Below are 22,680 nucleotides of genomic sequence, written 5' to 3'. Positions count from 1 at the left end.
GTTTTGGAGGGGTTGGAAAAAAGGATTTCAAATAAAAGTTAAATTGTTCCACAGCATCATTTAAAAAAACATTGGTTTAGGCTTCTGCTGTTGTTCCTTAGAGTACCTTTTCATTTGAAATGTCTTTCTATTTATATAATCTGAGTAGCCTCCCAAACCAAAACCAAAATGTAAAAATGTTTTCATCTACCCAAATTAAAAAAAAAACAACACCTTTTTTTTTTTTTTTTCATTTTTGTACCATGAGGAACTTTTAACAAAACTTTAAAAAGCAGAAGTTTTAACAAAACAGAAATTCTGCTGCCATGATGGCTCTTACCCTGACCCTCTAAAAGGTAAACCTTCACCTGGCTGTATCACACATGTAATCTGGGCAGTAAAAACACTGAAGAATCTCCACAATGAATTTCACTAAGTGCCTTTTGCAAAACATCTTGAGTAGGTTCAGTCAATCAATACGAACTGCCTGAGACTGAGAGCAATTGAACATGGTAAGAGAGAAGCAATTCCTTAACAAGTTGTTTTTTGCCATCGCAGCTGAGGCTGAGAATTGGGACAAATGACAGCAAAGCATGATTTGCTGAAGAGCTCATCTGCCAGTAGTGTGAACCTTCCTCAGCTTCAAGGTCGTGTAGAGGGCAAAGTCAATAATCCGCCAACCTGGACCTCCCTGTGTTGCTGCAAGCACAGAGAAACATTGCATAATTGAGGACAGTTCTGTTAAAAGCCTTTAAAATCAAGAAAAAAGATTAAAAAGAATAGGAAAGAGATTGGTGCAGGATCTCAGGGAAAGTGGCCACAATTTAGCAGCTGGGTGAATCTCAGCTGCTGGTGGTGACTTGGTCCCAGGGCTGCCCGCACTAACAGCCTAAAGCAACTAGAAGGCAGAAGTTTTCTGATGAGTCTAAAAGTGCTACCTTTTTGCATAATGGTGACAAGAAAAGGTTTTGAAATCAGTACCTCTGAGAAGTTGCTGTTAGATCGGGTTTCTGCATGCTGGTGCCTATTCAGAGAGCAACTAAGGCAGCAGTGGTGTGCTTTCCATCACTCCTGAGAAGAGGGAGGTAATTCTGCTCTTTCAGCAAGTCCTGCTGTGGAGAGCCCCAATTCAGGACATGTGCACTTCTCACCCTGGTGCTTCCTTGCTGGGACACCCTGGGTCACCCTCTCGAAACATCATCCTGAGGCATCCAGAATGAATGATGCTTTGCATGTTCCTCTCCATGTCTTCCCAGCATGGGCAGTTCCTGGGAGCTAGCTCCACTTGGGCTAACGTTACCTACCTGCATTAGTCCTGTTCCTACCCACGTGGAAGAGAAGGACTGAGCAACCATTTAAATATATTTAAATACAGATGAAACTCTGGCCTTGAAGTGTGTTATATACACCTTCATGTATTCATTAGGAGAGCCTTAAAGCCGTTCTACAATGCTCTCTATTACCTCAGTCTGCAAAATCGTGATTTTAGCTATTACTGTCACTGGATGCCCTGTGGCATAATGGCACTTCCCTTCATGTTCCCTTGCATTGCTTTCCCCCGCAGCCTCCCCTTTTAGCAAATGAAATGTCTGCACCTGAAAACACGTCTGTATTTACCAGCTGCCCAAATTACGTCTTTGGGCCACTCCAGCTTTAGCAATGATATTGATATGTCTTCTGTCCTTGCAGTACCCCCGTGGTCCATGCTCCAGAGCAGGTATTGGTTTAAGACCGGAGTCTGAATAGGAAGGATGGAAATGAGCATCGCATGGGTACCAGCACTGTTCTGCAGGTGACACGGTGGAGCTTGGCAGCCCTTGGGGCTCCAGCTGGGGCAGGTGACTGGCATGAAAGTACTTCAGCATCTCTGCAGGACCACAACCCCAGAGGGCAAAAGCAGCCTAGTCCAAGTTTCCCTTTATGCCTGCCAAGGCTACCCAGTATATAGAGGGAGTGAATCAGTACATACAAAAAATCTTCCAGGTCACAATTTGTTATTCTTCACTCTGCTTATAGTCATTCTCAATTACATGACACACATTACAAGAGGGGAGACAGTCCCAAGGCAACAGACATCTCCTCCCCATATCTAACCCATGTACCTAAGCCCTCCCATCAACAGCATATACCTGTCTGACCCCCCTCTCACACAGGGTGTCTATGCTGTGAACTGATGTGCAAAACGTGGGCCCCACTTCCCAAAAGGCTTTAGGCACCCCACAGCACCCTGCTGTACCTCTTCTTCAGCAGCACCCTTTGCTGAACCACAGCTGAGGTGGTGCACCAAGAGGAGCATCAAGGTGCAGGTTGAAAGGGCCACAAAAGTAAAGCCTTGACCACGGCTACAGATCAGATGTGTCGCAGGGAGAGGGCATACGGCCCCCGCGCTCCCCAAATCCTCCCACCAGAGCTGCTCAGAAAACATTCCTTGCTGGTAGTGGGGCAGATCCTCAGCTGAGGGGAAGATCGCCCTGCCCTGGAGCTCCGGCCCCTGTCCCTCCAGCCAGAGGGTTCAAGCCCTGCCGCAGCCCGGTGATAAGAGAGCAAGTGCAGCCTGCCCTGCCTGCAGCTCCTTCCTCCCTTATCGCCACATCTTGAGCACTATGCAAATAACAATAGGGTATTGTCAGGCAAAAGAGATTTAATTGCAGCCTACACTCCCAGAGAGGGGAAGATAGGCTTTTCTCCAGATCTCATCTCCAGTCTATCTTTTCTTCTCCCCCTCTCTCATCCTTTCCCTCTCCTCAAAGGTTCCCTTTTCTCTCTTTCAGATCCCAGCCAGCAGCAAGCGACCAGCCCCAAATGTATGAAAGAAGGGAGGATTGTCCTTTTTTTCCTCATTTTAAAAAAAGTCTTTAAATCCTTTAGAGTGTTGTGTCCCGCAAGAAGGATTAGCAGTAATTCCCCTGCCATCACTTGCTTCAGACGCTCTGACAATTCATTCTCCTGAGATCCCCTAAACTCACTGCTGAATACATTAGGCAGAGGACACGGAGCGGGCTTGAGGAGACTGTTATGCCCTGTCCCCCCTCCCTACAGCCTGGCAGTCCAGTTTAACACATCCACCAAAGGCCCCTGGGTGAGCACTTCTCCGCAGTAACCTGAAACAAACCCAAATTGCCCGATGTGGCAGCGCTGGGATGCTCTGCAGTGGTTCAGCTCCCACGCTGCAGGATTCACAAGGGGATGCCTGGAAGTCGTTCTTTCCTCTCTCACAGGCTCTGTCTCAGTCATGGATCTGCTGGGAGCCTGTGTCCCCACCCCTGCTCCTGGGGTGTAATCTCTCTGTTTTCTTTTCTGATCAGTGTAATCCGCTCAGAAGGGCACCCTGCCATCCCTGCCTGGCTTTGGATGCTGCTGAGCCCCCTTAGATGATAGATGCCCTGTCTCGTTTTCTCTGTTGGTAAAATGGGGATTGCGACCCACACACTGTGATTTACTGGAGTGAATCACTAAGAGGTAGCTGGACCACAGATCAGAGCCCATGAAAACTGTACTTTCTGTTCCTCAACTCCATTTCCCCCATCTTGGGATTCTGAAATCCATCTCTACAGTCTCCCCAGGCCAGCAAATGTGTGTCTGAAGTCAGATCCTTCCAACCCCTTTCCTGTCACTGGTCCTGGCTAGTGGTTGCTTAAGTTTTGCTTTTTTTAAGGGAAATAAGTGCACTGACAGTAGCACAGCAAAAAGCAGTATTTGGCCCCCAGGACCCTCTTTGCAATTCTGCCTTAGCAGTAAAATCCTCCCTGCTGAGGTATTTCTTTCTGCCACTCCTTCATTGATGCTGTTAGTATTAGAATAAGCTGTTAATAAGGAAACTCACAGTCTTCCTGCTTTCTGCTCCTCCTGTGACTGTGGCCCATGCCTTTCTGACCTGCACAGAGTCAGCAAGTTTCAGTTCCCTGCTGCTTGCATGCTCTAGCAGCCCATGGTCTCACCCAGTGCTAAGCTGGGCCAGCCCTGCTCTGCCTTCAGCCAGTTTCCCCCCACCTCTCGCTGCCCCACTGAGAGCAGGTGGGTGACAGGGTTTGCCCCTCAGCCTCAGACAGAAACTGCCTGGGTGGTGTTATTCAGAGCCTTGATGGAAATAAAGGGTGCCTGTTTGCTAAAAATGCCATGGCTGGAAAGCAGCAATGTGCTCTGACAGGGGACATGTCCGCGGAGATCCCCTGAGTGCTGTGGAGGTGCCCTGCCAGCATCCCTGGGGCTGTGAGGGGGAGAGGAGGATGACAAGATGCTGGGATTGGAGCCTGAGTCAAATCTGGGGAGTTGCTTGCCCTCCTTGATAGCTGCTTCTCTTGGAATAAAGGGAATGTTTTATAAAGAACCTTATGAAAGCAAAGTATATCATGATTTCAGTGTGAGTAGACACAGGCAAGATAGGAGCATCCCCTTAGATTTGCCTGCTGGAGGTTATTTACCTCGGGAAGCTGCTGAATAAAAGATACAAAAATACAGCAGAAAGCACTATTATTTGCTCCATTCAAAGCATGATGGGAGGAAAAGAAACATTATAAGGAGTATCTTTGAGTCTTTCCAGCCTGGATTTGTCAGGGACGAGTTTTCACGGAGCACTCTCCGGGTGACCCAGTTTTTGAGATGCAGGCATACACACATGCACACGTTCGCACACACACACACTGAGCCGCAATCCACAACTTTAATAACTGAGTGACATACAAAGGAGATTTTGATGCAAAGTGGAGCTGACAGAGAAGTGGAGGGAAGTATCTGTTTTTTTGCTTTTGTTTTTGCCTTTTTAACATCCAGTGCCACACCAGGATTACAGTCAAGGTGGTTCTAACCTTCAGCAAGGTCTGATGTTGTTGTGGGTTCTGCTTTTAATGACATTTAACAAGAAGCAGTAGCTCAAGGGGAGAGGAAACAAGGGTTTTCTTTTCTTTTCAGGAAGAATTTACTAGGGCTGTCAGGATTAAACACATGAAATGAATGCATATGGGGGTGCAAAGGGGGTTTAATAGCTTTGCTGCCGGTAACCACAGAACAGCTCTGAGACAAGTTTGCCAGCCCTGTCACACATCTGATGAAACATCTGTGTATGTGGAAGTGTGCCTTTGAGGGTAAGTTACCACAAACTGGTCACGCTGTGGTGACTTTGCTGTCATCTATGGTTTTCTGGCTGTGGATATGGTGTGGGTGACATGAAGGTATAGCTGTGTAGTGGTAATATCTGTTTCTGAAAACTTCCCCTCAGGGATGGGTTGGTGGCTGCTCCAGTCCAAGTGGTGAATGTCACTTCTCTCCCCGTGATTTTATCAGACTTTTCTGTAGGATCCCCAGTGAGCAGGCACATATTAACCTGGGTGGATTTGCCAGGACCCCAGGACAGCTGCTGGCTAGAGAGTTGCCCCAGGTTGGGTACCTAACTAACCAGTTCAGGGTTGACCCGGAGTGGGGCCAGGCATCCCTAAAAGCTCACATCCTTCCCTAAGTCATGCCAGGCTGTTGCATTGAGTGCACCCAGGCTGATTGCAGTGGATTTCATGTCCTTAAAGCAAAACGTAGAGACTAGTTGCTTTAATATTGCAGCAAAAGGCTAAAAATGAAACATCCTCATAAAATCTGGGGCTTAGGAAGGAACGATATATTGCAGAGGAAGGAACAACAGAGAAAACAACCAAAGGAGATAAATGCTGAGCCAAAGTGCATCCTTTCTTGAGCTTTCCCTGGATTTGTTCATGGCAGTGAGAGTCCTTGGAGTGGTGTTTTGGGCTTGCACCTCTATTTAGAAAATATCTTTAACTGTAAATAAGCTGGTGATGCCTTGTGTCCCTCCAGGACATTGTAAGTGGCTAGACTCAAACTTCTGAAAACACAGTGATGGGGAAGTCAGCACTAGCACAGACCTACCGCAGCCCTAATTGTATGAGCTGACAGAAGGCAGTGGGCATAGCTCAGCAGAGATAGTGCCAAAGAAAGAGGAAAATTAAAGGAGAAGGTATTATTGTCTGTGCTGTGTGGTGGTGATGCAATTCCCACATGCATTTCAGTCATGTGAACTTTAGCAGATGGTAAACATGTTTGCTGGACTATGTTGGGAGACCTTGTCAGAAATCCCTCCGAGTCTTGAGGCTACCAGTCTGCTCCATTGAAGAGATCCAGATGCTGAGGCTCTGGCAGGGACCTTCTCCTCCTGGGGACTGACAGCTCTTTTGTGAAGGGACCTGGCAGAAAGTGCACAGCCCATGCAGCAGAAGCGTCTGCTGGCACCCTGGCGAGATAGCCAGCTAGAGAAAACCAGACCTCACATGCCACGCAGGTTGTACACCTTGAGCAGGGTAGTGGCAACTTAAGTGTAGAAAATCTGGTGGTTTTGACTAATTTTGAGGAAAGCCATTTGTCTTATGATGTGGTGAATTTTTCATGAGCATGGGGCTGTGGTGGGGAAGAGACAGTCCTCAGTGGGGAGTGCAGAGCCCTGTCAGATGTTTATGTGTTGGGGAAATGCAGCCTTGAGCTCCTGTTTCTGTGCCCAACCTCTGTTCGGATGGGGAGCCCTCTCTCTCCACCCCTCTAGCTGGAGGGGAGGGCACCCACCAGGACAGGGAGCCTCTCCTCCGTGGGTCGAGCTGGCCAAGAGCTCCTTGGCTGCCATCAGAGCTGAGCTCAGAGCAGATGCACCAGGCCACCAGACAGGCTGCTCTCCTCTGGCTTAGTGCGATGGAGTGGTGATAGATGCATGCTTCGATGCTGCTCTTTGCATCTGATATCCAAACACAGCACGGGGAAATGACAGCAATATGTGTCCCCCTGACACCCAGAGAATATAACGATATTGCTGTGAAAATGAGGCTGCTGCCACACAGCTAAACTCTGAACCCTTCCCTCTGTGAAGCAGCTATGATTAGAATCTCATCTCACTCTATATTGCACAGCACCTGTGGAAGAAAATCCCACCCAGCAGCATGTAACTATTTTTAAAGGCCTTTTTCTAACGGGCTGGGAGATGGGACTGGTGAGAATCCTGCTGGTGCCATGGATTTCTTTTAAACCCCTTGCAGAAAAGTATGGAGCTAGACTTGGGGAAAGTATCTCAGAAAAGAGGAAGTGGCAGAATGATTTTGCCAAGTGTGAAGCTTGTGCCAGCTCTTCCCACTGGAAAGCTGAATTTCAGCATCTGCGTCTGTTAATTTTTTTTAGCTTTGCCGTACCTAAATCAGTGAGATACCTCCAGCTGTAGGAAACTTGTTGTGTGAGACTTGAGTGTTTTGAAAGCATGCCCAGACACTTGAAAGGGGTGCAGCGGTCCATTTCATGGGAAAGGTGGGCAGGAGCGTGTCCCAGGGATGCTCTGCTCTCCTCCTCAGAGCTGCGTGTCGGGTCAGTTGCCTGCAGCTTCTGAGCACCACAGAGTAAAGAGGTAGGGAAAACCTCTGCAAATGGGCAGAGAAGACCAAGGGGATAAAAGAGTCATGCCTTTGGGATCTTGGGATGTGGGACACAATAAACCATGAATTTTGGGCTGCCAATGCCAAAATGGCACTGGATACTTTGTAGGTGAATAAATCTACCAACAAGCCCCAGTAGTGCCTGGCAATAGGGCGCATAAGTGCGGATGGCTTGAAGCAAAGCCCCCTTTCCACTTGATATGCTGCTCATGGATGGAGTTTTGTGCTGTACAAACATAATTTGCTCTCCCTCTCCAAATGGAACCAGGGAAGTCTATTACATTTATCTTAATTAAACAAGTCGCTTTGCAAGCAGTGGAACCTACAAAACCTGGTTTCCTACAGTTGTCTCCCATGTGGGTTCTCTGGTGTCTGATAGAGTGGGTGAGCTCATATCACGTCCTGGGAGTGGGATGGGAGGTGGAAGGGTGATGGGAAGAAGTGCTAATTTGAGTATATCCTCCCTTATAAAGCTTGTTACAACATAATTCCTCTGACATGTCTCTTCTTCCATCAAATCTGATTGCAGGCCAGTGGCTTTACGAAACTATTATGCAGTGCCTGTGGCCCAGCTAGCCCCATCAGCTAAGCCTCGTTTCCTTGGGAAACTGTGTAAAAAAAATAAACAGATGGGACCTAAACTGCCTAAAAATTATTTGTCATTATATCCCACAGAGTTTGACCCACATACCTGTGCTTTTCATGGCTCTGTAGCTGTGATTATCATTAACTTGAGAAAAAGGTCCCACTTAGTATGTCCCATTGACCATGCAGTTTGCAGATTGAGGATGCAGCATTAAATAGATGTACCCAGCCACAAAACCACTTCCCATTTTGTATAATACAGGCCAACAGAGATTTGAAAAATGTTCCATTTCTGTATAGAAAGACTATTTTTAAAATTGAACAGTAAGTTAGTCCTCTATTGACTTTCAATTTCCATCCTCTTACATTTCCATAGCAACTCTGGCCATTTATGCATTTATCTTTGTATTTAACTTTCCTCTTTCATACCATTTCAAGTGGACTCAAGTGCTGCAAAAGGGTTAAACCAGTCTTTCAAATATCTCCCTGTTTTAAGCAATTACTTGAAAATACACATATATATTTTAGGCTAAATTGACAAGTTTGTGGTTTAATGAAAACTGTCTCCAGAATATTTGCCCTGAAAAACGCTTCAGGGCGATAACAAGAACAAGTCACAACCTCTCTCCTCTCCCCTCGCCTTCTATTATTACTGTCTTCAAAATTCTCATACAGAATCTAAACTTGCAGCTGCAATAGCTGTGACAGTCAAATGGCTGGATATTGGGTAAGCTTACACTTTGGCAAATCTGGCTTTCTTTTTTTTCTTTTTATTAAAATATTTTCATGTATATTCAGGAACAATGAGAAAGCAAGTGCATTTCACAAATTTTGTGCTTCTGGGTTTGGGATAGAGGTGTGACCGTGACCATCTACAGTGCATGGTTAGAGTTCCCACTGACAAGCTGGAGGGTCTTTGGTGGGATGTAGTAACCTCCTCTGAGACCTTGATGTCTGAGAGGTTGGGTAGGTGCAGTAAGCCAAGTGGGTAGCCTTGGGCACAACGGTGAATCTCCATGCATGACACTGGAGAGCCCCACCACGTAGGCATTGTTGGTTGAGCTCCTTGGAGAGCAGATTAGTCTTGAACTCTTGAGTAATGTCTGCAATGGGCTGTGGGAAGACAGCTTTCAGGTCAGTAATCCTCTTCTAAGTCCACACTTGCGTTTCCTCCCTACAGTTCCATAGTGCTCGTAGCTGGGAAGTCTGGTGGGGCTTTCATCCCAGCAGACAGCAGACTTTCAGTTCACTGTCATGCTGTTCCTCCTTCTAATGTCTTCCCACCTCTCCTCCATCCAGTTGATTACTCCTACCACTTACTGGGGAAGAGTGTCCCCTGTCACCAGGAAAACAATGGGTGACTTAGTTGCAGCACAGAGAAATATGGGACATGTTTCTCTGGAGACATGGTGACACCCCCAAGTGAAGCGCACGGGAGAACATGCTGCTTTGGGGAGGCATTTTCACTGTGTCTGTGTTCACCTTGAGCACTGATAACCCACAGTCACTCTGCAGCAAAAACCTACCTAACTGACCAAGGTGTTTAAGTGCCAAAGGCATTTTTAAATTTTTATTTTAATGGGCCTGGGAGTCTAAATCTCATTGACTTTCAAATTGACTGTGCAGATCAATGCACAATGCCCTGACAAGGCAAGATGGTTTCCTACAAAACATCCTCCTGCACATCAGCTTGTCCACTTTTACAGGGCTCCAACAGCTTGGAATCCATTCTAATCTTCTGCTGGGGGATTTATGATGAGTCCTAGAGCCAGACCTTCAAGATGTTTTGTGCAAAGATGTAAGCAAGCAACTGATGGAAGTGATGAAACTATTTAAGTGCCGAACTCCCACTGAAATCTGTTGCCTAACCTGCTCAGATGCATCTGAAAATCCTATTAAAGCACTTCCCTGCACCTTTAAGCACCTGGACACCTTAGAACTGCATTCTTCCGTCACTTAAGGATGGAAAGCCAGAGGGTTCCAGATGATTTGTGCTCCTAACTGACTTGCTGCTCCTCAAAGAAATCTCTGGTTTTGTCTGCATTGTGCCAATGTCCCATGTCACCTTCCCCTTTCATTCCATCACTAGTGTTGTTCCTCAGTGAAGGACTCTAAACAATTCCTCCCCCTTCCTTACTGTTGACACCTTCCTGAGTGTTTGCAGGTCGTTATTAAATCACCTCTTTACTCATCCTTTATCTGAGCTGTACATAATTAGTTCCTTTAATCTTTCCTCATAGGTCAATCCTTCTAAACCTTTAATCATCTTTATCTCCTTTTCCTGCAGCCCCTCCAATTTGCTGCCACTTTTTTTTTTTTTTTTTCATTTTATTTTGCGTCAAGAAACAGCAAAACCCATGAGTTCCAAATCCTATCCAGACTGACTAAAGGCAGCGTGGGGCTGTGGGTTTCCCTGTGGAATTGCCCCTGTTTGCTTCTGGTACAGCCTGGTGAGCAAAGGTGGTGTTGGAAGGGAGGAAACCGCCTCCTGATACTGCCGATTTGGCTCTGCTAGCAGGCACTGGTTCTCCCTACCCTGTTCTTTGCTGTCACAAAATCTGCATCACTTTCCAGCTGAGTGCTTTGGGTGACAGAAAAAGAAGATTTCCAAGTGTCTTAAGTTCACTGTCCAAGCACAAAGCTGCTTCCTGGCACAACTTGGATGCGTCCAGCTCCTCCTGCTAAGGATGCTCGGGGCTGGCAAGAGGGGAAGGAACAGCTGTCCTGGCAGCTCTGGAATGTGCTGGGGGTGCTGGACTGTGGGGATGGGGGAAGGCAAGAACCAGCACTAATAGCTGGTAGGAAAGAAAGACCCCTTTATTCCTTGCACCAGTGCCAGACAGAGGAAAGATAATGTATCATGTATTTCACCCAAAGGAGCACTTTTTTACCTCATTTTGTGTCCCTACTAGACAAAGTTATCAACACTGCTGTCCTGACAGCCTTTTGCAATGCAGATGAGCTGTAAGAGTCTAGCACTTCTGTCCACATGGGCCACACCGCCAGGCTGTTTCCCTTGGCTGTTAGTCCCCTACTCCAGTGACTTTCCACCTGCAGGAGCTCTGATCTATCTGCTCTTGCCAGGGCAGGTTGCTGCTGGGTTCTCAGCCCTGGTACTGCATCCCAAACACTGACCCACTGCGCCAGCTCCTGCCCAGCTCCATATTGCTGCTCAGAGTAGCATGGAATTTTTTGCTTTGCTCATAAAAATACTATTTCTGTGCTTGATTTTTTTTTTACATTATATTTGCCCTAAGTCCTTCCCTCCAATGATTTGTGAATGATACTGCATTCACCTTCACCATATCTTTGCCCATTAACAGGAGGATGGGGAAAGTGAAGCACTGCAGGAGGGATGGCAGGCAGAGTCCTGGTCCTCCAACCTGCATGTTGGTGGCCCTAGCTCCTGCACTGTCTGAAAGCACATGGAAAAGGCCCCAGAACAAGCTGGCTTTCTAGGGGAGCATGGTGGAGTAGTGGCTACTTGGAGTCTATTTAGGCAGTGCTTTGCTTGGCTGTCTTATCCTAAATGAACATTTACAATTTTCTCACTGGGAACCACAGCTGCTTCTTTCTCCTAAGCAGGCACACCAGGGTGCTCCTTATCATATACTTTGCTGAAAAGCAAAGGCCGCCTTCATCTCCTTTCCTTTTATTTATCGTAATTTGCCTCTGGGTTGGCCTAATTGCAAAACAAAATAAAGCCATGGGAGGGTGGTAGAAATTTTCAGCTCCAACCTGTCTTGTGGTACTCCTGGAACCACAAAAAGCCTAAGCTTGTCCTGCAGCACTGGGAGCTGTGAGTGACCGTGACCAGCCCTGGGGAACAGACCCACTTTACAAGTTGCTGTGTTCTTTTATGCAAAAGCGTGCTGACAAAGCCACTCACAACTTTGATGGTTCTTTGCACAGCAGCAAGGACTAGACGCTCTCTGACAGAGATGGTGAAACCTGCATCTTAAGATACCTGTCATTCTGCAATGAGTTTGCTTTCCCTTTTTCCACCCATGCCAGCAAAACCTTGCAAATGGTGCATGATAGCTGTCCTGCCTCCTCAGAGGATGACTGGAGGGTTGACCTGGTCTGGCATATCACAGGCAAGGTGAGATCTGGCTGGTTATATGAAAAGAAGCCATTTCTGGGCTATGGTATACACATGTGGTTTCCAGTGACAGTTATGCGCTCCAGATACAGTGTGATGTTGAGAGTGAAGGGCTGAGCTGTGGCTCTCAGTGGAACTGGGCTGGTGGAGTTAAACAGTCAAGACTCTTAATGTGCCTAGAGGTATCCACTTGTGCATAATGAGGATGTAAAGCTGCATGTTTATGCAAGTACACCTGGAGATCATGGGGGAGGCTGCTGACAGAGAACTTTTCACTTGACAGGGATGTGAAATACTTGATCAATGTAGCAAGGGTCACCCTGAGCCTCAGCAATGGTTGGGAACAACCTGACCTTAGCAAGGAGATTAGGAGTGGTTGGGGTATTGCCATCCCGTTCCTGTGCCCCTCCCGAAGGCTGACAGCACAATCCAAAGCCCTCAGGGAGCCCGGAGCACCCCCCTTCCCCTGGCACCAGCAGCAGGCAGCCAAGCCTGGCGATGCCTCTATCATACTGTTTCATTAGGGATTTCTGAGCCTGTTCCCTAAAGCTGAACATGCCTGGAAAAAGAAGACCATTTCCAGTCTAGGACCCTTGGAGGGACTCAGGAAGATCAGGTGCACTGCCTGGGGTGCCCTGCACACAGCAGACATGCCACAAGTGCAGGGAAAGCCCCCACAAACGATGCCCCCCAGGCACAGTGCAGGCACTCCGTGCTTGCCGGCTCTTTCAGGAGCCATGCTGTGTCCTCTCCCTGCTTCTGATGCAAGGGGAGATGAGGACTGTCTGTGTCATATCCTTGCAATGACTTTTATGAAGCCCCATACATCCATCTCCTGCTGCCTGGAATTGCCACAACCACTTCTAGCCCCATCTGAGCTCTGATGTTTCCAGATGGGACTATTAGACTCCCTAGGAGTGCAACTGTAAATATCTGCAGAAATGCCACCCGAGCACTGCAGTGTGGGAGCATTGCGAGCACCGGAGCTGCCTTGCTTCCGCTCAGCTGCCTTTATTCATGAAAGGGGCTATGAGTCCCCGAGGGCTCAAAATCAGCAGTGTTGTGCAGCAGCTCTACTATCAAGGCTTGCACTCCACAGCAGGAAAACCAAAGAAGTGGATGCAATTTGTGCATGGCTGGAGTGGGACAGAGCCATCACGCCATCATGTCTCTGCCACTGATGTCTCAAGTGACCATGGTCACCTTACTAGACCCGGCATGCAGATGAGTCCTTGGCGTTTGGGAATGTTTTCTGGAATGCAGACGGCATCCACCACAGAGCCTAGCCTAAATTTCAGTGGAACCTTTGCCATAATGGTAATAATAAGCTTATCGGTGTCTTTTTTTTTTTTTTTTTTTTTTTTTTGCTAATAAACGTAGCATTGTTGTGCTTTTCATGAGATGCTTCTGCATATTTCTGTTCAGAAGAGAAGCATAACTGTGTTGCTTCTTCCACCCAAAATGGATTCTGGTGGCACTGCCAGTGCTGGTTTCTGGAGGCAGCTCACTGAAAATGAATCTGCTTTTTAACCGACAAAACAGCTGTACTGGCTGTTAACTGCCTTCCTGCTCCGCTGAGCAAGTGCGCGCTGTGGTTCCCCTCCTCCCTCGCGCTCCCCTCCCCGCTGCAATGGCTGGCTATTGCAAATAGTTTCTCGGAAAGGGTGAAATCCCAGACTGTAGGCAACTTGGTTGCAAAACTCCCAGTGACTTCAAATCTGAATACTGTGTTGCCAGCATTTAAGGAACCCAGCAGGGAGAGCCAGAAGCAGACGCCTCACTCTGGGAGCCATTTATTTGGAAGCATTCAAATGATCTTGTTATGTTTCACTTGTGGTGCTGTTTCACAGAGCTCCTCCATCACAGCATGCAGACCTCGACACCCTCTCCTTTCCTCCATGCACCATGGCACAAAGTGGGGTGACTATGACCTTGTCTTGACACGCAGACAAGGGCTTCTCCTGGACTGGTAATGGAGCATCCGTGTAGCAAAGGTCACTTTCCAGCAGAGCACATGCTCGTTCCCGTATCACTGCTGCCTCAAGTCACTTTAGGTGCCTGTGACCATTCCTCCAGGAGAGGGATCCTAGACATAGCTGTTACTGAGATGGGAGCCCACATGTGACTGGGGAAAGTCTGTCTTGTCTACTAGGACAGTCAGTCCTGAAGAAAGCTGAGACATGATCACCCCAAATCATGTGAGTGTCCAAGTAGTCTCATGGAATAGGTTGAAGTTTCAGTTTGCTCACAGGGAGGAACACAGAGATGGAGTGGGAATTGCCGTGTTGGAAGCAGTCACTTTCAGGTCTGTTGGAGTCATGACCTTGCAGTGCTGGTCTTAAGGTTGATCCTTTGGGGACACATTTGAAATAAAAAGAGCATTTTCTAATAGTCTAGCCTAGCTGCTCATTCATGCCTTGGTTTTGTTGCTGGTTTGGGGGTTATTTTGTTGTTAGTTTATTTTCTCTGGGTTTAGCTGGTACCAGTTTGGAAGCAAAGGGACCCCTCTTGCAATAAGGGACTAGGTTAAAGAAATCTTCACAGAGAAGCTGTAACCAGCCCCAACTTGGGGCAGGGAGACAGCAAAGTACAAAGTGAAAGGCCAGCTTTTTCTGTGTGCATTGATTCGCCTACCCACAAGAAATTTAGAGACCCAAATGAGGACTCCTTACATGACTTCGCTTACAGGCAATGCTTCCGAAAATAGCCTTTTCCCAAATAAGCTTTCATACAACAGCAGCTTCTGCAGAGCTCCCAGTTCTGTCACCGTGGTGTGGACAGCAAAGCTATGAGGAAAAATACCAGCAGCAGCTCTGGCTCTATAAAAGCAAAAGTCACCAGTGAGTCCCTCAAATCCCTGATGCCTTCAGTGAAGGACAGCAGTGATGACCCTGGGATCTACCCGTCTCCCTGGAACAATTCCCCCTTGCAAATTCTTTCAAATAAATAGCTAAATAGCAAGAAACTCAAAGCCTGGGAGATCTGACAAGCAAGCATTTGTCCCCTTCTTCTGGGTATTGATGTGCAAATAGTGTCTGAGATTTCCAGCCAGGCAGAGTTGTGCTGTTTTCCCTCAGACTCTGGCACAATCCTAATAGAAGAGCTAAAGGGATCTCTGCAGGGAGCCCGCATTTGCACCAGCCCATGTGAACTGCCCCGTATTAGCAACAGACGCCTGAGCTGGGCTGTAAAGCCACACGTCCCTTTCAAAATGTGACTTTGAAAACTCAGGCTCCCTTGACTCTGTGGGCTGAAGTGAGACACTTTCACGCCTTGGAGAAAATGGTTTATAATATATATATATGAGAGAAAAATAAAGGATAACGACTATTATCTCGTCTTTTTTTTTCTTTTTTCTTTTTCCCCTTTTCTTTATTTACCAAAAGTACCTCCAAGGCTAATGGCATTTTCTTTGGCCGCTGGGAGCAGAGAAAGATTGAAGTCTGAAATATGAAAGCTTTTCTCTTGGTTTTTAACAACTTTGGATCAGTCTAGTTAACTCTCAGTCTCAGTTCAAAGCAGAACTAGAAACTGAAAGGCTGGTTCTGTTTTTCTATTAGAAATGAGTAATAAATGATTTCTCATCCCAAAAAGAGACATAGAGGCTTAAAATTCCTTGTCCTGGATGAAAAGTCAAAATCACTAAGACTTTCATGAGCTGACAAAAAATAATAAAAAAAATTGCCTGCAATGCCTCATTTTGATGATATCAAAGTGTTTCATGTGTGACCTCTTTTTCGTTTTTTAAAAAAATGTTTTCATTATAATCAGCTTAAATTTCACAACAAAATGACTTTGAATAAAAACTTAAAACAGGTTGTCTTAGTCTCAATTTTTTTTCCTGATAGAAGGAATTCATCAAATTGGCTCTCTTTCTTCGAAGTATTTGAATTGAGATTAATCAGCCTTTTCCAAACTGTAATAGAAGTCTTAACAAGATATTCCTGCCCAGCTCTTCCTCTTCCAGAAACAGTGAGTTTCTTGGGACAGGCATGCATGATGATGGCGGTGCAGAGGACAGAAATTTGGGGGTGATATTAGACTAGGGTTCAAAAAGGAGAATATAAGTTTTAAAAAGCCATATCCACAGGTGACAAGGATTTCAGCCTTTCCCAAACTTTGAGCACTTGGAGGTCCTAATCGGTCCTAAAACTGAGAGATGGGTGAATTAGTGCTGCTGATCATACAAAACCTGTGGGATTCCCAGGCTGACTGCTCCGGTGATAGCAGGAAATTTATTGTGAATGGCCCTTGACATGTTATTTTGGTCTTCCCTCTCAGGATATAAAAGTCCAGAAACAGCAATATTGCTTAAACGAATAAAATTCCTTTTAGCTTCTGAAAAACTCTGATATTTCTATTTGAGCTGTCTGGATTTTGCCCTTGCATTCAGAAAGCTGGTTTGTGTGGCTCGGGCTGCAGCTACCAACGGAAAATGCCAGTATTTGGAAGAAGGAAGGAGCAGTGTGCTAAACCCTGGTGCTTGAGTGAGGAGTCATTCTGTTCCTGTGCCTTACTCACCTTTTCAACAATGGAAGGTAATGGGGATGTATAGGCAAAATCCTATGTTCAATGTTACAAGGATCATAGAAATTTTTTTGCTTACCAGCTGATTGTATCACCACTTTATTTTTAAGTCTTAAGCACAGAGTGACTTGGCTAGGAGCCACTCCAGGGATTCAGTGCTAGACAGAGAGATGACTTGATGCTCTAATCTTTGCTTTTCTTCTGACCTTAACTTGCTCCATGATCATGGGCTGTTCACGTAATCTCCCTTGGGTATAGGTTCTCCAGGAGCGGAATGAGTATTTAGATGTAGAGGAGAGCTGGAATAAATATCCTTGAAGTTAACCTGTCCAGCCAAATGGTGGCCAAAGATGAATGAAATTTATCACTTCTAAACCAAGCGTCCTCTGGATGTATAGCTTGAACTGCTAGTAGTAACTGACTCATTCCTATATTATTCTCTTCTTCCAAGTTTCAGATGTCCCAGAATTTCCTAGATCTGGTGGATCAGCTTCAGCTTTTCATGATCTTGAGCCCTGGTAAAGTGGACAATTAGGGTGAAAAACTCTTTCCCCAGAGGGCATTTCATCCTGGTGTTTCACCCTGACCATTGCAGGTACTCTTCATCACAGTGTCTGCAAGGGACAGCTGTATCTGGAGTCAGTAAATTCTTTTAGCTCTGGTTGAGTTTGTGGATGATCTAGGCGAAGTGATTTAAGAAAAAAAAAAGGGATGAAAGAACCCCAGAGGATTTGATGGGGAATTAGTTTCCATTTAAGAGAAGAGCTATGCTAGGAATAGTATGGATGCTGGTCTCTGGGGAGGTAAGAAAATAGGAGAGGAAAAAGAAGGATCCTTAAGGAGATGATGCCATAGCTTCAGCTATGGAAAAACGTAATTTCCCAGTATAGACAGATAATAGGGATGAGGATCCAGGGAGCGTGGCAGCTGGGTCTGATGAGATTCAGCCTGGCAAGCTGACACCAGCAAAGGGATCACAAATGCTTTCCCTCTCCTCCTCACCTCCTACTTCTCCAAAGTTTAAAGTTTACCTGTTAATACCCTTATCAGAAGTTTGTGCTGAGAACTCTTATCTGGATTTTACAGGCAGCTTCTGGCACCAGACCAAAATTGAAGGAAAGCATTTCATTCTTCTCCAGTCGTTAAATGAAAGCAACATTATAAGCCAACAATATTATTCTCATTAATGGGAAGGGACTGTTAATGGTGGGAACATATGTGTTTGGCTTTCAAATGAGACTTGCCATCTATCCCTGCTTCTGACCTGGTACAGCTTAGCAGGGCTAAATTGCTTTTTAAAGCTGAACAGAATGAACCTTAATTGAGGCATTAAAAACACGTTCATTTGATCTTCTTGGGACCCACAGCCCTGCCGTTGCTGATGGCTGGCCTGGGCTCCGGCGGGCAGGCGAGAGGAGCGTCCCGCCAGACAAATGTGGTGCTCGAGAGCATCTGGGTTTGCCAGCAGTTTTTCTGTCGTCCCCCCCAGCTCTCCCTATTTTTCTCTTTCAAATGTAATTGAAAGTCATTCTTTTAACTTTATTTATTTATCGGCTTGATACATTTGAAATTGCAGGCTCCTTCATCTCAGCATTCATTTCCTTGCCCTTTAATGTGAACCTGACTCAATTCCCCATCTCCTTCAAAGCCCTTTATTAGTTCTGCGGCATTTCTCCCCCACCCTCCCTTTCCCTAATTTCTCCTTCACCTTCAGCTGTGGTGGAGACGAGCAGCCCAGCAGCTCAGGGCCAGGTTTGGCTGGCGGTGCCTGGCTGTGCTTCACCAAGTCAGCTGTGAAGGTGGTGGCGTTACCCTGAGTCCAGTGTGATGTAGCAGAGGGAAAAGGCACCTCCCAAAACAGCTTTCCCCAGGTCGTCTTGCTGATGGAGTCACCACTGCACTGCATGGTGGAGGAGCCCACCTTCCTTCTCACTTCACAACATCTGTGGGGCTCTCTCCCCCCAGGTTAGTGGGGCAGCTGGTCCCTCTTCCCCTCCTATCGGTTGTAGTGTGCCTTCCTCTAAAAAAGTCTTTTTGTGCCCTTTTTTTCTCTTTGCTAGCAACCCTTCAGTACCTGAACCCACAAGGCTTCTGCCACCAAGGGCAGGCAATTCAGCAGGGGGGGCCAGCATGGGAGCAGACTGCAGTGAATCATTCAAAACAAAACCCAAAAGGTCCTTTATCTCTGACTTGCTTGAGCTGGAAGGAGGATATTCATTTTCTTCTCTTCCAGCTGGGGAAACTGAGGCTTGGAGCAAGGAGGTGATCTGCTCAGCGTAGCTGGGATTATAACCCAGGCATATTTTTCATTAACTACCTCTGCCTCCCACAGCAGGACCCGAGGTCCAGCTATAAAGCACCGAGGGGCTGTTTCTGCAAAGCTCCAAGCTCTGGCCCTGCCTGGCTCTTCCCAGGCACAGAGTCAAAACAGCCTGCAGAGAAAATCAACAATCTGCTTTGGATTTGTCTTGCTGGGAGTTGAGTTATTTTTTTGCCTTGTCACTGAGCTGTGGCGATTACAGAGCTCAGCTGTGGGGCTTGGGGCACAGCGAGGGGACCCAGACACTTGGTAAGCTGTCACCTCACATGGTCAGGGTGAGGCTGGTGCAGAGGAGAGCTGTGATAAGGCAGCTGTGTGATGGGATAGTGTGCCTAAGGCACTGTGAAAGAGCCCATGAACCTCTTCTTGCTGATGAAAACGGCTCCTTTATTTCATTTTGTTTCGTTTTATTGGGTTTTATTTATTTTATTTTATTTATTTTTTTCCCTCCCCCCCAAGCCTCTTTTCATCCCCTTATCTTCACTGGTAGTTAATAGATTAATGCATGTCTCGGGAAGATAAATGCACTTTCAGATCTTCAAAAGGCAAGCCAGCCTCTGAAACCAGTGTTTACACCCTCTTTGGCTGGGGACAAGGCAGACAGGCAGCATGACACGACCTTCGGTTTAGCCGCCAAGGTCAAGCTGCAATGCAAATGCTGGTCCCCAGGAGCAGAGTGGGTATCAGAGCTCCCAGTAGCATGGCTGGACGAGTCTGCCCTGCGGTGTTTGGGTTTACCTCTATGCTTTGCCAGGGCAAAGTCCCTCACCTCTGCCTACTCTCCTTCTTCAGGCATTGAACAGGAGTTTTGGGATGGAGGAGGAAAGAGAATGGGGAAGATGGAGTCAGAGGGAGCACAAGCCAAAACTTTCCAGGATTCAAGACTATGCAGATATTGAGACTTTACTCAGCCCTGGATCCTGAGTAACACACCTGAAATTAACACACCAGTTAGAAAAGAGATGTCCAGCTCCAACGTGCAGCACCACTGCTGTTCCCCACCGAGGGCCAGATCACACCAGTTCCTGCACTCCTTGAACAGCTCAAGTCCCATATAGGTCTGTCTTGGCCATCCCTGAACATCCCATTATGCATTAGAATAGTCACCCAAGGGTCCATAACTGATTCTAGCCTGAGTTCTCCAGGCATGCTTTAGCTATGTGGCTAAACCCCACTCAAAATACTGAATTTTATGGATTACCTGAGTGCCAAGGTGGCTTTGAAATAACCATCCCTGTGTTTGCACTTCGCTCCAGCTCCTTCCCTAGCCCTCAGAAGTCACCGTTTGGCATCCCTGGCTGCTGGCTTGCCTGATGCTGCAGAGAGGAGGGGGGCTGGGGGCAGCAGGTTATGGGGTCAGGAGGAACAGGGCTGGTGTATACAGTGCTTAAGTGGTGGCTCCAGGGTGGGAGAGAATGTAATTCTGTTTGAGCAGTTCACAGGCATTTCGAAGCTCATCCCTGTGAATTAGGGGGCGAGTGGAGTCATTAAACCCTAATCAAAAGCAGCTAATCAGGAATCAGTGGGAGATCTTCCAATTAATCGAGGCTGGAGCTAACGGAGCTGCGGCTCTGGCAGCTGTGGAAGGAGGATGGTAGTAAGGAATTAACAGCAGTGCAACATCTTCTGCCACTGAGACACCCCAAGGGGTCTGTACCAGCTCAGGGGGCACATGATCAGTCTGGGAACCTCAGAGGTATTTAGGGGACCTTGAAAGATACCTTCCTAGCTAGGAGTTGCCTGTGACTTCAGAACTGTACTTTTTGAACCAGCTGTGGCTCTGTGGGAATTCTGCTGACCTACTGCAATGGAGGTCCTACAAGGCTTCTCTGCCTTGTGGAGCAGAAGAGCAGCCTTTGCATACAGTTGTTAGCAGAGATCCATTACTCCACATAGCTTCACATCTGAGAGTCTCCAAATGCTTTATGGATTTCACAGGTGAATATCAGCATCTTGACTTTACAGGGAACTAAGTGACATGCAAGAAGTGCTATGACATCCCAGACATCGCACAGGCTTTGTCTGCAGTCCAGTGAGGATTTAACTGCAGTTAAAATAACAGTTTATGCGTTGGATGCAAAAATCACTTTTTGCTGTGTTGTGGTGCCCTGAAAGAGAAGGCACGCTTGGCTGTTGTTTTCCTCTTCTACTAATTCACATTAATAACTAAGATGACAACCAGTCTCTGTGGTCAGTCACTTCCCACAACCCCTAGGCACTAATCTTCTGATGGGACCATTAAGGGGAGCAGCAATGTTTGCATTGTATGGTCTCCCAAATTCAGCTGTGGCCCCAGTTTCCCACCATACCCTTCTAGACCTGAAGTCTTTCTCCTCAGCATCCCTGAAGTTAGCAGGCAGTTGTACCCCACGAAAGCACAGTGTGTGGCATGGAGAATTAGGGCGTATGAAGTTGCCTGAACCCCTGGACACCTCCTGTGCCATTGAATCATGGGAACACAATGCCACTTTGTGTTTCTTTCTATTTTATGATAAAAAACCTCAAGGATACGGTAGACTCCTCTCACTGTTAAAAGCGTCTGCGGAAGAGCAGAGATATTCTGCTGCTTTTGGAAATTCCCTTGCTTCCCGCTCCAGAGAAACATCTCTCTTCATAAATCTTATTGTACCTATAAAATCCCTTCCTGTTCTTTAGCTTCTGCTTGACTCCCTCTAACGTGGCTGTTACACTATTGCATTCAGGCCGTGCTATAAAAAGAATAAAGTGCATTGTGTTGGATCGAGCACGGCTGTAAATCTTTGCCAGATTGGAGTCGACACAAATTGAATTCTATCATGGCTCTTCTTTGGAGGGTCTGCCGACTACCTTTTAAATTTGCCAGGGATAAGATGCAATTTAGTTTAAGTAACTAAAGTGAAAAGGTGCACAACATTGTTGTAGGGCATTAGCTGCTGAAGTTCAGGTCTGTAGAAGAAGGGGCATTTCTCTGTTCAAAAAACATTACTCAGAAATGCAGATGAATGCAATCAGCAAGCCTGAGTTCACATTTGCAGATACGATCTTAATATTTAAACCCCCTGAGACAGATTTTCTGGAAAACCCATCTCCTCACTTGATAGCAAAGGGACAGCAAAGTCTGGTACAATTCATTGGTGTCTGAAATATTCCTGCTCATCTGCTCACCCCTTTTCATGTGTGTTGTAGGGGGAAGCGGAGTTTGTGAAAGTTTTTCATCTAGCTTGAGATAAAGATTTTTAATCCAGGTCAGCTAAACCAATTCCTGTTTTATAGCATAGCCCCATAAATAAACACATTGGCATAATTGAGGAGGGTGGTAAATCAGGGATGAGGACTGGCTGAGGGCCTCTTGTACCAACTTTGCTGTGGAGATGCTGTGTGAGAAACCTCCTGACGGAGACTGGACCTGGTCTGACATCTTCCAGGCAAACTGTGATGTTGGGTGACACCCCACAGACCTCGTCTGTCCTCCTGCAAGCCTGGAAGGCAGCAAATCTTCAGCCCTGGTGGTAGGGCTGGGGGATTTCCAGGGATCTGAGGACTTCTTAAATGGCATCACTTGCCCTGTGCCCTAGATTGATGCAGGGCTCTTAAAACTAGCGCACCAAGCAGCATGAGGGAGGAGGTCAAGCGTTACCAGGGAACCTAAGTTCTCCCAGGGCTTCTTTTTCTGACTTGGACACATCTTCCTTTCCCTGTATGTTGGTTTCCAGCAGCCAGAGGATGATTTGCCACCCCCTGCAATGTGTGTAGAAATCTTTTGGTTTAAAATCATCCAG

Source organism: Falco peregrinus, chromosome 1, assembly GCF_023634155.1.
Source record: "Falco peregrinus isolate bFalPer1 chromosome 1, bFalPer1.pri, whole genome shotgun sequence".
Taxonomy (NCBI): Eukaryota; Metazoa; Chordata; class Aves; order Falconiformes; family Falconidae; genus Falco; species Falco peregrinus.
Note: the sequence above shows the minus strand (reverse complement) of the source record.